The sequence below is a fragment of the Typopeltis vanoorti genome, chromosome 11, assembly GCF_054136105.1.
Source record: "Typopeltis vanoorti isolate ZY-2024b chromosome 11, IOZ_Tvanoo_1.0, whole genome shotgun sequence".
Classification (NCBI taxonomy): domain Eukaryota; kingdom Metazoa; phylum Arthropoda; class Arachnida; order Uropygi; family Thelyphonidae; genus Typopeltis; species Typopeltis vanoorti.
The window spans coordinates 13,463,824-13,481,152 of NC_143559.1; the positions used below are offsets into that span (position 1 = coordinate 13,463,824).

The 17,329-nt window shown below is 35.8% G+C and overlaps 1 protein-coding gene across 1 annotated transcript in view; it reads right to left on the minus strand.

Moving 5' to 3' along the window:
- Oda (Ornithine decarboxylase antizyme) overlaps positions 1-17,329 on the minus strand; it is a 46,242-nt gene that overhangs the window by 12,756 nt on the left and 16,157 nt on the right. The gene's annotated exons all lie outside the window — the stretch shown is intronic.

Here is a 17,329-nt window from a genome sequence, read left to right on the forward strand (position 1 = left end):
TAAATAGCATAATATTAGCATGATCAGTTTACATGTTTGAAAAGTGGCATTCTGAATTATTGTGTGGGAGAGATGTATATATGCAGTTAATAATCTTGTCACTCAGCTAGAAACCAAGTCAATTTTAAAACAAATTGACTTAGTTTGTTAGAAAAGCAAAGCTATCTTAAGGATAGAAAACTCTCTCAATCATTATTCATTTAAGTTTATAATAGTCTTCATATTTCAGAAAGATAAAAGCACAGGCTCAGATTCTATTTTCCTAAGACTAGAAGACATTCTAAACAGTATAGAGCTAATGAAAATAACATTTGAATTAGTTCTGCCTTTGATATCTGGTAGAATGTATTAGTTGAATATGATCACATACCTGAACACTGTTTCATGGACTATTCTTACATCAGTAGCAGCAAGTTGCACTTGCCATTCTTTACAACAGTCAAGATATCATAACTTAGCAAAAAGGCAAAGCAGATTAGTTGAATTTCCATTATACTTAACAATTTCTCACAAGTCCAAAGAAACAGACTTAGAAAGTATAGCCAGTCACTTTTCAAACTATTTTAGCATAAAAATATTGAACAAAAATTTGCACAAAATGTTAATGCAAATTAATCTGGCAATGTGCTTAAGCATGTCAGTTATCCATCAACAGTAATTAGTGTCATTTTGTTGCAATTTCTTCTATTATGTCTGCTTAACATTGTTAAGTAATACCAATACAACAAAAATCAAGTGGAGAATGTTCAACATCTTTAATCTATAGTATTTTAGTAATAAGATGACATTTTTGGCTATTTGTATATGGAAATATGACTTCTGCATTACTTCAACCTAGGTATCACTTCTTAGTCTAGCTCCCACTAACAAGACCTCAATGGTCAAAACCAGTCTGGATAGTGACCCTTCCCATGATTCATAGCAATATACATTTCAGTAAGGATATGTGCTTTGCATTGGGATATTAAGGCAAGTGATCTGAACTTATTAGCCTCTACGTAAGAGTTGTCCAGCCATAAGTTACTTTACGTGCAAAGTTTGTTTGCTTACTCTTTGATAAAGGAGTAAACCAAGAATATAACTTGGCATCTTTAATTTTTTGTATAACCAAATGGAAAAACTCAACAATAAGCTACTTACAAAGTAGCAGACTTGATGTTAAGTGGATCTAATCAAATTCCTGACAGGTACCATCAAGGGGTGTGGATATGATAGTACTAGTTGAAAAATTTACATTACTAACTTCCTATCTACAATTTTCCTCCAAATCAGTCTGTTACTTGTCAAGACTCCAACATTATCAGATATTATCTCATCTAAGGCACTTTTGTAATGTATCAATCCACTTATATCTTGGTCTTCCTCTGGGTCATTTTCCTGCCAACCTGTCAGAGAAAACTTGCTTTGATAATCTTTCCTCACCCATTCTGTTTAAGTGACCATACCACCTGAGATTAGCTCTGCTAACACATTCCTGGATGCTGACAATGTCAAGTTCTTTCCTAAGATCCTTGATTTTAATATGATATTGTCATTGATGCCATCTGTTCACACCTCTAATCTTTCTCAGGACTCTCATATCTACAGTCTAGTCTTTGGTCAAGTGTTTTACCTGACCCAGCTCTCAGATACACGAGTTAACTGGCTTGAACACCATTTTGTATACAACTAATTTAGTATTCCAACTAAATTCTTATTCCATATGAATTTATTCAATTGACTTCCTACCATACCAGTTTTGTTGAATCGTCTATTTCTATTTAATTTACCATCTTCATTAAAAATCATGCCTAAGTAGCTGAAATGTTTTACTTTTTCCATAGGTTCTCCATTCACAAAATGCAGTTGACATTTTCAAAAGAAAAAGATCCTATTTTCAGTGTCTTTATTGCTGACCTTCATACCATATCTATTACAACAGTTATGCAATTTAGCGAGAGAATCTTGCAGGCTTGTAGCAAATTTATTTAAAAGTATAACATCGTCCACATACAGCAAAAAGCTGACATTAACATCTCCAATTTTGATATCAGGTTTAATACCACTTTCGTTCATAATGTGATCCATATAGATCATGAATAACAGAGGATAATGTACATCCTTATCTCACACCAGATTTAACATTAAATCATCTTCCTGTACTTCAATTCTAACTGCTGACTTACAACTCAAATAAAGACTTAGTATTGCTTGATATAATGCCCTATTGACACCATATAACTAACATTGAATAGCTTCTCTTGGCACCTTGTCATATGCCTTTTCCAGATTGACAAAACTTAAATACAAATCTTTGTTATATTCCGATGATTTTTCAACTATTTGTCGTAAAGTGAAGATCTGATCCTGACAGCCTCTATTTGGCCTGAATCCAGCTTTTTCAAACTTGTCTTCCACAATTCTTCTCAACTGTTTCTCAAGTATACTTGCATAAATCTTACCAGGAACACTCAGTAGGGAATACCTCTGTAATTCTCAGATTGTTTTATTTCCCTTTTTATATGTGGATACTATGAGAGCTCTACTCCAATCATTGGGAATTAAGTGGATCTATATCCACTAATGCAATTCATTCTTCGCATTGCAAAATGTCTCTTCCTTGAGATCACTGTTGACAATGGGACCTATGGAAATACTTAAACTTTAAGTCTTGTCCCAATTTAAACAATTAGCAAAATTATATATCATAATACATTGTCTGAAGTTGAGTCAGTAGAAGCTAGTGTGGGTACACTTCAGATCCTGTAGCATGTATGCCTGAGAAAAGCATTTATCACTATGGGAGAGAGGAACCAAGTCAATTGCTTATATAAGCAATTGACTTGGTTCTATTCGAATCTATTCGACTGCAAAAACAGAGGGTGAAAGAGATGATAATAGTGGCAGGAACGAATGATTTGAAAGAGGACAAAATGGAAATGATAGAGGATGTGAGGGAGTTGTTTGAGGTAGCAAAAGAGAAGAGTGAGAGAGTTAGGATGGTGAGTATCTTACCGCGGTATGACAGCGAAGTGTTTAGAAGGAGGGCCATAATTGCCAATGACTTTATGCGTGGGTTATGCATGGAGAGTGGTGTGGAATTTGTGGATGTGTGGAATGAGTTCGATGGGCGAAAGGACTTATATAAGATGGATGGGTTACATTTGAATGGAGTTGGTGTACGGAGACTTGAAAGAGTGTTGATGAATGATGTGGAAGTGGATGTACAGACTCAGGGAAACTAGATTTATTAAGAGGGGGGGAGTAGATATGCAGACTTTAGGGGGGCAGTTAAGTGTATGAATGAGTATATTACGCCCGGGCGAGTACGACGGACAACAAATCAGAATGGGATAATTAGTATAAGGAATCAAAGTAGGGATGGGACAAATGGGCTAATGCGATTCATGTACACTAATGCCAGGAGTATTAGGAACAAGAAGGAAGAGTTTTTGGCCATGGTTGGCACTTCCAGGCCACAGGTTGTCGGTATTAGTGAAACATGGCTGACAGAGGATGATAAAGCTAGTGGGATTGAATGCGATGGGTATAGCGTGTTCAGGAGTGACAGGGTGAATAAAAAGGGGGGAGGAGTGTTATTGATGATAGCTGATGAGCTTCAGCCAAGGAGTATAGAATTTGAACTGCAGGATGGGGAAAAAAGCACATTTGAGGCTGTTTGGTGTGAGATACAATCTAGCAGAACAAAATATACAATTGGGTGCTGCTATAGACCGGGTGATGGAGTGGATGGTGGGAATAGTATGCATAAGCAAATAGAAGAAATGAATGGAAGGAGGGTAATTATTATGGGTGATTTCAATTATGGTAACATTGACTGGAAAGAGGAGAGGGCACATGGGAGGAAGGAATTGGATTTTATGCAGTTTTAAGGGACAACTATCTACGGCAACATGTATTGGAAAATACCAGGGGGCAGAGAGTGCTGGACCTAGTAATTGCAACTGAGGATGTAGCTGTAACGAACATGACCATGTTGCCACCAATTGGTGAGAGTGACCATAAGGTCATAACTTGGGAGGTGGCTAAAGGAGTCGAATTTACAATTAAGACAGGGTATATGTGGAATTACCGGGCTGGTAAGTATGACAAGCTTAGGTGTGTGCTTGGCTCAATGCCATGGCATGTAAAACTGCAAGGGCTGGATGTTGATGGTGCATGGGAGGTGGTTAAGAACTGTTTGCAGGAGGCAATGGTTGACTGTATACCAAGAGTCCGAATAATAAATCAGGTAGGGGTTAAATGGATGAATAACACTATTAAGCTTGAGCTGCAAAAAAAGAAACAATTGTGGAGGGAATTTAAGGAGAAGGGTGACCATCAGGTGCATGAACAGTATAAAGCTCAGGCCAGGATGGTAACAAGGGTGGTAAGAAAAGCAAAAGCAGATTACGAAAGGAAATTGGCCATGCAGGCTAAAGAGAATCCCAAACAGTTTTTTCAATATGTTGCAAGTAAAAGGAAAAATGCTCATGGTAGAATGATCTTAAAAAATGCTGAGGGTAGGGAGGTAACTGAATCAGTCGATGTTGTGGAATTACTGAGCGAGCACTTTGCAAGAGTATATCATCCAGGTGGTGGCTTTGCGGAAATGGAGGAACCAACAGCTTATACTGGAATTGTGATGAATGAGGTAGAGGTAACTAGTCTATTACAGAACCTCAATGTCAATACATCTGTGGGATTGGATGGTATACCAGCTCGTGTCGTACGTGAAGCGGCCAAAGAATTGTCAGTGCCCTTGACCATTATGTTTAATTTGAGCCTCAGGACTGGGTCAGTCCCAAGGGGGTGGAAAGAGGGGAAAATAGTTCCACTGCACAAAGGTGGTTCCAAGGCTGCTGTTGAAAATTACCGGCCAATCAGCATAACAGGAATCATTATCAAGGTCTTAGAGAAAATAGTCAAGAGGAAAATACAAGATTGGATAGAAGAAAATGGGATACTGTATCAGGGACAGCATGGTTTTGTGAAGGGTAGGTCATGCCTCAGTAACTTGCTCACGTATTATAACACAGTGACGGCTGAACTGGATAAGGGTAATGGGTTTACAGTGATTCTGCTGGACCTTGCTAAGGCCTTTGACAGGATACCACATGGAATTCTAATCAGTAAATTGCAGCATATGGGAATGGACATAGGGTTGGTGAGATGGATAGGAGGGTGGTTGACGGAGAGATATCAGAGAGTGGTTTACTCAGGAGTAGAGTCCACTAGACGGCCTGTGACTAGTGGTGTACCACAAGGATCTGTTCTTGGACCACTGCTGTTTAATTTGTTCATAAATGATATAGGAAAGGATCTGAGAGGAACAGTTCATTTGTTTGCAGATGATGCGAAGTTGGGTAGGGCAATAGTGAATGCAGATGACGTCAAAATTTTGCAGGATGATTTGGATAGATTGGAGGTCTGGGCTAGGGAGAATGGATGTCAATTTAATGTGGCAAAATGTAAGGTTATGCATTTTGGGGTGAAAAGATGGGAGGCAGTTTACTGCATTGGTGGAACCGTGCTCCAGGAAATTGATGAGGCACGAGATTTAGGAGTGTTGGTGGATAAGGAATTGAAATTTAGGGGACACATTGCAAAAGTGGCCAAATCAGCTCATCAAATCACTTGGTTGCTGAAGAATACGTTGACAAGCAGAGACAAGCAGGTTATTGTTCCTCTGTATCGAGCCTTGATAAGACCTCATCTCGACTACTGTGCTCAGATTTGGTCACCTAGGTTTCTTCTTGATGGGGAGGAGGTGGAGAGGATCCAGAGGCGAGTGACCAAGATGATAGCAGGTCTGTGGAATGAACCGTATGAGAACAGGTTGAGGATTTGTGGGTTGCAAAAATTGGTTGATAGGCGGAGGAGGGGAGATATGATTGAGACATTCAAATTACTGAAGGGTTTCTATAAAATTAATTCAGAAGATATTTTTGAGAACAGGGCTGGTTGTGGGAGGACTAGGGGACATCCATGGAAACTGGGCAAAAGTGTGGTTAGTAAAGGTGTTAGAGTAGTGAATGAGTGGAATGCGCTCCCTGAGTCTGTGGTGGATGCTGTGACAGTGAATGAGTTTAAGGCGAGGTATGATAGATACTGTATGAATGTCGAATAGTTGTGATGAAAATGATTTGGGGCCTCCCTCGATGAGTCTAATGACTCCCTGGAGTTGCCCGTAATAATAATAATAATAATAATAATAATAATAATAAGTAGTCATGAAGATTGCATGTATAAACTTTCATTGATAAAATCATGTCAAGTACAATATAAAAAGCCTATACAATGTAAAACCAACTGTCAGTATCAAGTTAACTTTAGTAGCACATAAACTGAAGCAATTTCAGCTACAGAAACTAAATCAGACCAAGAAATGGGAACAGCTTTATACCAAATATCTGAAGTTGTGCCCATTATAAATGTGATCAACTAGGATCATAAAACTAATGTTTGGGCTTAGATGCTGTTTTACACTCAAAGAACCACAGCCTGACCTGAAGTGATTGGTAGTGAACTTTAAGATTTGGGAAACTATTTCTTAGACATTGTATCCAACAGCACTCATAGAAGGGCATACCTCAAAGTAGTCTAATTTCTTCTACTTATTGTAGTGTGTTATAACTAATATACTCCTGAAGACTGACAGACACCATCAGAATAATTAAACCTGAAACTATTTTTGTGTGTTGAAATAACATGAAATAAGAATTTTCAAACCAGAAAAAGATCTATAGCTAACATGACACCAACAATAGCAGTCTTAAAGACAGATGAACATAGGACAAATTTAATAGGATTGTGCATGAAGGATTAAGACTTTTAGAAAAGCTCAAAGAAAGAAATAACACTGACATTGTTGGGACAATATCTTAATTGTAATTCTGACATACCATTTGATTTACATAGTTTGCTGTTAGAAAGGTGCATAGGTAATGACAATATGACTGGCTATCCCTGGGAGAACCCATTATCTGAGAGGCTTGTGTTGGCAATTATTCTTAAGGTATCAAATATAACTACTGCAGGAATAAAATTTGGCCATTTTAGATTTCTTGAACATCCTCAACAACAATCTTCAGTTATTTAGGATGTAGAGTGTATTATGTATCATGAATGAATGATACAATGTATCATGATAAAGGACTGTCAGCCTACTCTAGATACCAGGGGATGTATATTCAGGGTGTGTGCAGTGCACATTCACAGAATAACTATCACTGATATTGGATTTATTGCTGTTAAAGACTCCCTAATTGTTTCACTATTCCTAAAATTAAACACAATATATTAATATTTCACGAAGAGGACACCTTGACATGTGAACATTGCATCACATTCTTGTTAATAGCACAGGTGTGGGGTCACAAATACAGACACCTTTAAGCCCCCTTTGAACAGATATACAGATGGCACAGCATGTCAGCTTCTTAGTGTTCTAGTGGTTTTAACTAGAAGGCAAAGTCAGGCATGCACTGAGACAAACATACCCAAAAATCAGTGGCTGTGATTGGTTATTAGGTCAACCAATTCAAATGTACATTTGTCATGAGTTGCTGTTTGTTTAAGTTTCATCTGTGTGAATGCACTGATGTGTTTAGGACACCAATACTGACAATTTAATATATAATTTTCTATAAATTTATAAAAAAACTTTTGTCCATATTTAAAATGAAGAGTGTTGATCTACTGAAGGTTATGTCAGTCTTCTTCCAGAGCTTTTGCAGATTATAGTCTAAGGAGGCAAGCATGTCCTCTTCCAAATAAGATCTTGGAGTAATTCAAATATACCAACCAAAAAGGTATATGCTATGCACTCTTAAAAAACTTTTCATACATCAATAAAAATGCAATCATGCTGTCAAATGGACATGAATTTGTAGCACAGGTTGTTAAGTTGATGTGCTGTCATGTGGCTTAACACATGACAGCACATCCAACCAAAACAGGCCCATGCCACCGAGATACCCATCACACAGAATTGTTAGTGATGCCCATGAACTAACAGATTATGCCCTGAAGATAAATCCTATGACACTTCAAGCCTTAAATACACTATTCATACTTAATTGACATGTTCAATATAAATATTTTAAAATTAAAACATGCAAATACATTGCAATTATTGAACAATTACAATACCATCAACTATTCTCAAAGATAAAAAAAATCAGCTAACATCTTTTATTCCTATATAGGTGAGGCTGTTTCAGCCCCATCTAAGTTTTAGAGACTAAGTGAGCAATTCAATCTCCACTGGTACCAATTAGAGATAGCTGGCCCAAGGCCATCACTAATGAAGTGGCACACAATGAAGAGACGGCTGAACAAGTACTGCCATCTCGTGGTCCCTATTCCTAATATATTTAATGTCTAAAATAATGTGGGTTCTACAGTCTATTCACTTGAGTCTATGGGATGAAAAACCAGAGTTTCTAGGAGAAGAAACCCACTTTCCCGTGCCAAAAATTGACTAATTAGGGGAACCAGTCAAAAAAAGGCTTAGAAATATTTCCTCTAGTCACTGACTAGATTTGAAACCAAGTCCTCCTTCGTGTGGTCAAGCACCGTGGTGTGCAAATGCCACATCCACTGAGTACACAGGCCCTATATAATATTATATAGGTTTAATTATAATTAAATAAAATTACATTACCATCAAATATTCAAAGATTAGTACATTATATCAAAAATGTAAAATTAACAATTATGTTGCACACATGAGCAGCATAATTGTTTTTGTTAAGTCACATAGTTAATTTAGTTAGTGTTTTTTTTCCCATCTTAATATCAATTATTTTTGTCTAGATTGGAGGTGAATGGATATCTTTCAACTCACTAACCTTAAGTTAGTAGTGCTTGAATAGGTCAGTACATCACCACTTTAGAATGTATCAATTTGCTGGTTGATTAATGGAGTATTTCCCAATATGTAACCAAATGATCATTATCTAGCAGCCAAATCAGACAAGATGTCAATGCTCATTTTTTTCCAACTCTGAACAAAATATGGATTAAAATTTAAACTAAATTAAATGAACTAAAATAAATGTTATCTTTAATATTTTAATAAAAATAGTGATGGTTCTCATGTTAAATGACTTGAAATGCAAAGGAATGCCAGTACATTTGGTAAATGTGAATTGAAAGTGGTGTTCATGTTTGCCAACACTGAAATGGAAAAGTCATCTGACAACTTAGTATATATCACAAAAGGAGATTTAAGACCATGAATTGTGCATCTGTTCCTAGTTTTGAAAGGATGAATACCAGTTTCTAGAAAGGGGAAACCTAACATTTGAGTGGGTATCTTTAAATGAAAAGCCTTTAAGGTTCTTCATCCTTAAGGATAAAGAACCTTTCCTGTAGAAAAGCACTAGGAAACTGAGAAATTATCAGTTTTAAAAAAGTTTTTTTTATAACTGGTTAGTGAGGGTTGATCTTAAACCTCACATTAACAGAACCACTAAAAATAATCATTCATTATGAAGAATGAATATGCTTGCTAATTATGGTAGTGTAATGCATTTTGATAGTTATATCAACTTTGCATGATCTTCCTTTCCACCTATTGTCTTGTTCAAAATTACATCCAACGTAAAATGAATTGATAATTTTAAAACATTCTTTCCTTAAAATGTTAGCCTCTGAGCTTTAGCTTATTGTCAGTTTATTTAAACAATGTTTTAATTCTAATATACGACCCATTTTCTAAGCCCAGAAACACTCAATCATGTTTATGGACTATGTGGATCAAATAAATTATATTTAAGGCATGCACACACACTTCAATTAATTGTAATGAACTTGACTTTGCAACTTTAAAGAATTTCTTGCAAGTATGTCCTAAAATTTAGTAAAATCCTATGATGCAAATCTGTTACTCTTTCAATGGTGAGATGGGAGAAAATAACCAAGACGTAAATAAGACATGCTTTTTATCTAAATAAAATTTAGATAGGCATGCCTAAGAGACAAGAAATGACAACACCTAAAATTACCGATTAATTTAAATAAGAGTTAAGTCTCCAATTTACATGCAACAAGTAAAACTTTACAGCAATGCTTTCAAAAGTCCTTTAGTAATCTAAAAATTATTGCACCAAGTTATAATTCAAAGAGGATCTCAGCTTTTACTAAAAATGTTTACCATGCATTGTGGTCCTCAGTATGCAAAGATTTACTCCTTTACAACCAAAAAACAATTTCCTGTTATGTACCCCCACCCAAGGAGTGTTTAAGGTTACTATGACAACACTACATCATGCTTGTCAAGGATTTAGGCCTAAGTGCCTGCTCTGATCTTAGAAGTCCGTGTTTAATCTCTTAAGAGAATGTCCTGTTTTTTCCCCTAGTGGTTTGTAATTTAAAGCTTGTTTTGGTATTTGTTTTCATTCTTTCAACATACTCCATCCATTTAGGTTTATATTTTTCTTTCTATTACTGATTCCTGGTTTAATTCATTCATAATTTCGTCTGATCAAATTGAGAATACTTTGCAGTTTTTCTCATAAACTTCTTTTCAGCTGTTATTAATCTGTCTTTGTTTTATTGTCCAGATTTCACTTTCATACAATGGGATTGGTAGAGCTAATCTATTGTTTACTTTTAGAAAAGTCTGGTTTGTTTTAAAAGTGGTTTGTTTTTAAACTAGGTTAGGTTTAAATATAGTTAAGTATACCTGCTTTTTTAAATATTTGCAATTTTTAGGTTTATATCTTTTTCATATGTAATCAATTCATCCTAGGTAATTAAATGAATTCACCTGTTCTAAAATCTTGTTATCTATTACTATTTTAATCCAGTAAGAACTAAAATAGTTCTTACCAGATCTTGTCCTTTGACAGGCATTGATTTTTCTGTTGATATTATCATACCATAATCTTCAGCTATCTCATAGAAAGATTTTAAATTTAAGTAAGTTATCTTCAGAATTTGAAATTATTTGGTCATCAGCATTATGACTAACATTATTATTATTATTACATAACACCTCCAGGAAGTCCAAAGAATCATTGAGGGAGAGAACTTGCTTTACAGTTCTTTCTGCACCACTCCACTAACTGCAACTACCTTCATCTACACCAGCACCATCTACCACCACTATTTTCAGACAATCACAAACATCCTTGCCCACGGCAGAATTTGAACCCGGCCTGGGAGCAGATACGCTAACCTGCATTGGCTGGAGAGCAGATATGCTAATCACTCAGCCAACCAGGCCAGCTAACATGATTAAGTTTACATTATTATTAATCTCCTACCTACAATTCCATCTGCTTTACAGGATCAAAATGGAGAAAAACAAAAGGATAGAAGAAATTTTGCAGAATTTTTATAATGATCTCTATGCAACTAAGTGCCAAGTTTCCGAACTTATCATTCCAAAACCAAGCAATATACCAGATGTACTTCTAGAAGAAATAGAACATGCCCTTAAGAAAATGAATAAAAAGCCTCAGGATTTGATCATGTTAAGGCTGAAGAAATCCAACAAGGTGGACCAATGATTTTCAAAGCCTTGGCTGCCAGATTCACATGGTACTTCAAAGGAAAGATTCCAGAGGAATGGAAAACCTCAAAAAACATTTCAATTCAAAAAAGGGAACAAGGAAGACAAAACTATTGTCCAATCTGTCTACTCTCTCATAAGATCATGAACAGAGTAATACTGAACAGAATCCAAAAACACTCTAGAAAATAACTCCAGCAGAGAGCAGGCAGGATTCAGAAGAGGCTTCTCCATAATAGATCATATCCAGGTCATTTTGCAACTAACAGAAAAATGCAGAGAATACCAAATCCTTCTATGTTTCCTCTTTATTGATTTTAAAAAAGCATTTGATACCATAGAACATAATGCAGTCATCAGTGCCTTACTGGAAATAAATGTGGATCCTACTTATATCCATATGATAAAAGAAATTAACAAAAATCAGACCACACAAATAACCCTATTTGATCAACCTATAAATATAGATATAAGGAGAGGGGTTTGCCAAGGTGATGTGATCTCCCCAAATCTATTTACCAGCACTTTAGAATACATTCTGAAAAAAAAAAAAAAAAAAATAGACCTAAACAGAGGAATAAGCATAGATGGTGAAAAGCTACAAATTCTTATGTTTGCCAATGATCTAGTACTGATATCCCACAACCCAAAAGACCTAGAAGAAATGGGTGAAAAAGTATACACAAACAGCAGTAAGATAGGCTTAGAAATGAATCTAGAAAAAACAAAATGGATCAAAAACATCTACAAGTGACAGTCACCTATGTATTGGTAACATCCCTATAGAACAAGTTGACTCATACAAGTACTTAGGACAAACAATAAAAACTAATAACGATTTAGCTGAAGAACTAACAAAAAGAAAGCAGCATGGTTATCATTCAACAGACTAAAAGAAATAATTACTGATCCAAATTTTGACATCTCTCCAAAGGTAAAACTATTTAATAGTGATATTCTACCATCACTCACACATAGATCAGAAACATGGAACACAACAAGAAAAGAAGAACTCTCAGAATAACTCTGCATGCAATAGAACACAGGATTTGTAACATCAGCAGAATGGAACATGTTATAAACATGTAACTAAGAAAGAGATCAGGCATAAAAGATGTGTAACTGCAATATATGAAAGCAAGATGAGATGGGCAGGTCACATAGCCAGACTCAGGGATAACAGATGGACATATAGAATACTCAACTGGCAACCAAGAATAAAGAAAACCAGGAAGACCACCTACAAGATGGGAAGATCCACTAGTGAAATCTATGGGTATAACATGGAAGAGAGAGAAGATAGAGATCGTTGGAGGCATCTTTGTGACCTGCACGTGGAAAAATCCTGAGTGAAACACTGATCCATCAAGGTAACCTACGATTTTCCTCCAAATTAGTCTATTACGTGTGAGCCCTCCAATACTGCCATATCTAACATTTTGTGCTTTTAAGGCACTTTGAATCAATCCTAGACCTTGGTCTTCCTCTGGGTCTGTTTCCTGCCATCTTTGCATCAAACACCTGTTTTGTTAAACTACCCTCACCCATTCTATTTAAGTAGCCATACCACCTTAGATAAGCTCTGTTTACACATTCTTGAATGCTAATACGAGTAGTATCAAGCTCTTTTCTAATATCTTCATTTTTAATATGATTCTGAATTTTTATGCCATCTGAATTTTCAGTCCTCTAATTTTTCTCAGATAGAGAGTCTCATATGGAGATAAGGGGTTTTTTCCACCCAGAAACTGGTTTTTCATCCTTCAGAAGAGGCCCCTTGAACACACAGATCTAGTCATAAAATAAACACTTAATCCCTCATCTGTGGTCTAGTGTTTGATCAAGTGATCTATTTCGAACAACTCAAGTTACTCCAGTAACTTAACTGTCTTGTATACTGCTAGTTTGGTGTTTTGGCTAATTTATCTTATTCCATAGAAATTTATTTAGCTGGCTACCCACCATACCAGTTTTGCTTATTCTTTGTCTAATTTCCAGATTTAACTTGTCATTTCTTCACAAACTGTGCCTACAATCAAAACTTAAATAAGTTCAAAAGCAACTAATTTTATTCAAGTTTAATAGAAGATTGCTGTTAATGTTAAGCTACTTTGCTGAGTGACAGCCTGAATTACCTGAAATAATGCAGTTGCATTATTACCTTACCCACTCAAGTACTTAATGGACTTCACTGCAAATTCAATTTTCTCATTATGCCAAACTCAATTTCTCAAAAGATTAATTTATTTATATGTGGAAAATTCTCGTTTTTAAAATGTAGCACTGAAAGAATACATTAAGTGAGCTCAGGAACTACTACTACATGGTCAAGGGAAAAAATACTAAGCTCAATTCTTGCAGTTCATTTAATATTTAGAATAAAAAATAAAGCAAAACTAGCTAATAAATACTGAACTTCTTAATTTATCACAGTATACTAACCAAATTAGAATTTTTGGTTATTTGTGATTTGAAACCCGTCACTCAATCTGTTCCATGCACTAGTTAGGAACACAAAAATTCTGTTTCCACACACAACCATGAATTGAACAGAATATGTACAGCCATATAGAAAACTGACATGGTTACTATAAATGAACTATGCAGTCTGACAACTGATATAGCTAATAAAACTGAACTATCTTATTTAATTGTAATAATATAATTAAATTATTTAAATTATAATGCCTCCCAAACATCCATAAAAAGATAGGCTATTCTATTAAACTATCAATAATCAGCTTTCATTAGGAATGCATCAAGTGTTCCAAATTACTTGAAGTGATAGTTGCAGTACTCCTCCTTCAAGAGGAGTACTTCTGCAAATACAATTAGCCTAATTGCTTAATAGACCTGCATACTCAAGTATTGTAATTTTAGTTCTTTAAGGCTTTCTAAAGACTGCTTTTAGGTTTATCAACCTCACATAACATACAAGTATAACAGTGCTATGCGAGCGATTTGAGAAAAGGAATTTTGACATGTTACTTGACAACTAAGTTACTGAATCTGAAGTAGAGTACAAGAAAACTGTTCCAAAAAACAAAAACAGTAGGCAAGTTTAGCTGAATCATACAGAACGCTGCTTGAAGTTGGTTATTCTGAGCAGTTATCACTTCAGCTAGTCCTAAGCCTGGATAAAAGGAAAAGGGTTGTGCATTGGACTAGCAACCCAAGCACAAAAAATTTTTATACTATAAAACCTCAAAATAATCAATGGCAATCTATCTGGAATGGAAAGGATAAGATTGGATTTTGAAATAAGCAGAAAAATAGGAAGAGATATCAAAATAGCAACATGGAATGCAAGGACAATGAATCAAATAGAAAAGATGAAGTTAACATTATAGCATTATTTATACTGGTTCTAATGAACGAACTGGTCAGCTGTGAACTGGCTTTATTAAGCAAGGAAATACAGAAAAGTATATTAGAATACAAAGCTATTAATGAGGGGTGCTTAAGGGTGAAAGCTGTATAACTGAGAGGAGACCTCCACATAGCCTTTAAAGAAATGCGAAGAACTGACCAAGGCTTCTGAACTAATGTCCAATCCTCACCTTCTCGTGGGGCATCCTGTTGGGTATCTACCTGGATACTGAATGAACGAGGATGGGCTGGCAATTTGAGATTTAGCCGACAAATTTTATTCTTATTGGTTAAATCAAGATAATGGTACAGCATGACAAAATTTCATGCCGGCTGGGGCGTCGCCCGGTTAAACAAGGCCCTGTTGTTTTCACCAGGGAACCAGGGCGAACAGCGAAAAGTCAGCTACTGGAACAAATCTGAAAACACACCAACTCAACATCAGAGTTAAAGATCAGTACTATCAACATAAGCCTGAATGGCAAAGAAATGGAGCTAACTGAGGAATTAGATAAGTACCAGATCACATAATAGGGGTGACTGAAACAAAAAAGAAAAACTGGCGAGATCTTTCTGAGCAATAAATACAAAATGTTATATTCAAGCAATGACAATCAAGGAAAAGGAGTAGCCATAGTGTTCAACACAAAATACGAGGCTAATCTTCTTGAATGGCAGGCAATCTCAAGTAGATTAATGTGGGCAAATATGAGATTGGGGAACTGGACAATGAGACTTATTTGTACCTATTGTCCCACAAAAGGTTCTACTAAAGGTAGAAATGGAGGAATTTGAGGCTATAGAAAAAGCAACTGACAATGAAAAAGGAAAAGTTGGTCCTTGTTGGGGATCTAAATAGCAGAGTAGGAAGTGATTGTCAGACATACAAAAATAGTTTAGGAAAATTTGGAGAAAAGAGCAAAGCTAATAATGCCAAATATCTGTTGGATTTCTGCTCAGGACATGGACTGGTTATTATTAACACCATGTTCCAACATAAAAATGTGCACAAATTCACATGGAGAGAAGAGGCAAGGAATAAAAGTCTCACCATGTTATTGTTGATAGTGATGTTTTCTCCCTGGTCTAGGATGCCAGAGTGTACAGAGGATTTGAAATTGGAAGTGATCATTATTTAGTTTTGAGTAGGATAAAGTTGAAAAATTTTGAAAATATTGAAAAGAATAACATGTAAAAGTTTTAAAACTAATAAAAGTTGAGCAACTCTCAGATGTGAACTGTAGACTAAAATACACAAACATGATTGAAGAAAAAATGAAAGAGTTTGAGAACAGGAAACAAACCTTGGAGATTCAGTGGTAAGCCTTGAAAACCCCGATTCATTCAGCTAGAGAGGCATATGGTGAGGTTCTAAGAATAGAAAAACCAGAACTCCATGGTGGATACAGGAAGTTAAAGAGACAGTGAAGGAAAAGAAGAAAGCATACCAAAAGTTCCTGTCAAATAAGTCAGCTTGTGCTCTTAGAGAATACTGCAGATAAATGTAAGAAAGATAAACTGTAAAACTAGCTAAACAAAAATCATAGGAGGACTTTGGTAAGAACTTAGAAAATAAATATCAAGAAGGTGGTAAGATATTCTGGAAGTTGTTGAAGAAGCTTAGAAATGGAGGAAAGATTGCTGTAAAAAGGAGTTAGAGATGATAAAGGCAACATGAAAACAGGAGAAAAAATATCCTTGAAGTATAGAGTAATTACTTTGAAAAACTGCTAAATGAAACAAGCAGTGATGACAGCACAGTGGTAAAAAACACTGACCAGGCATGCAGTCAGGAATACATATCCATACTTGAAGTAGAAAAAGCCAAAGGCTTGAAATGTGGAAAGGCAGCAGGAGTAGATGATATACAACCAGAAATGCTGAAGTATGATGGTATAAAAGTCTTGCAGTGGCTTCACTGCATAGTTCAGAAGGCCTGGACAGAGACATGAATTCCTGATGATTGGAGTAGAGCTCTCATAGTACCTATATATAAAAAAGAGAAATAAAACAATGTGAGAATTACAGGAGGTATTTTGCAAACTGAGTGTTCCTGGTAAGATATATGCAAGTATACTTGAGAAACAGTTGAATTGTGGAAGAAAAGCTTGGTGAAGAACAAGCTTGATTCAGGTCAAACAGAGGCTGTCAGGATCAGATCTTCACTTTATGACAAAAAGTGGAGAAATCATGGGAATATAACAAAGATCTGTATTTAAGTTGTCGATTTGGAAAAAGGCATATGACAAGGTGCCAAAAGAGAAGCTATTCAATACGCTACAGTTATATGGTGTCAATGGGGCATTCTATCAAGAAACACTTAGTCTTTAAGTGAGTTGTAAGTCGGCAGTTAGAATTGAAGGATGTACATTATCCCCTCTGTTATTCGTTATCTATATGGATCACATTATGAAGGAAAGGGGTATTAAACATGATATCAGAATTGGAGATGTTAAT